The sequence below is a fragment of the Phalaenopsis equestris genome, unplaced genomic scaffold (assembly GCF_001263595.1).
Source record: "Phalaenopsis equestris unplaced genomic scaffold, ASM126359v1 Scaffold208298, whole genome shotgun sequence".
Lineage (NCBI taxonomy): Eukaryota > Viridiplantae > Streptophyta > Magnoliopsida > Asparagales > Orchidaceae > Phalaenopsis > Phalaenopsis equestris.
Window position 1 is genome coordinate 140,005 of NW_018227561.1, and position 586 is coordinate 140,590.

A 586-nucleotide genomic window follows, 5' to 3' on the forward strand; every position below is an offset into this window, starting at 1 on the left:
GGCAGGCAACTTCCTAAGATGAGCTAGCACGTTGTAGTCTACTTTGTATGATCCTCCAATTTTATCTTGATCATGTGGTTCTTCCATTGGTGGAGGTGGGGGTATCTATTCTCAAGTCATTATCTGTTTTCCTTTATCTGTTGGAGCTATTCTTGGTGGTAACACTTTTCCGCTCCTTAAGTTAACTTCTGTGATTTATTCTTCTTGAGATATCAATGTTGAATCTTCCAGTGTCTTTTCCTCTTCATTGGAAAGAGCTAAGTTGATGGCGAGAGGTGTACCATGATGCTCGAGAATTGACTCTTCGTTATAGGTGCTATCATAAGCGATATTATTGATGTCTTCTTTGGACTTGACAAGGAGTTCATCAGTCTCGAGTACGATTTGATGATCATTTTGGGGATCGAGATTGCAGCTAGATCGGTCATATTCAGTTACATTATAACCAGAAAAAGTTAAAACGTAGCCGAAATCACAATCATTTTATTCATAAGACTCTAGAGGGACAAAAAGATAATCATACAAAGGCAAGGGTTCGAGAAATTTCTTCCCTAAATCCGAGAAAATTTCTTCCCTAAATCCGAGA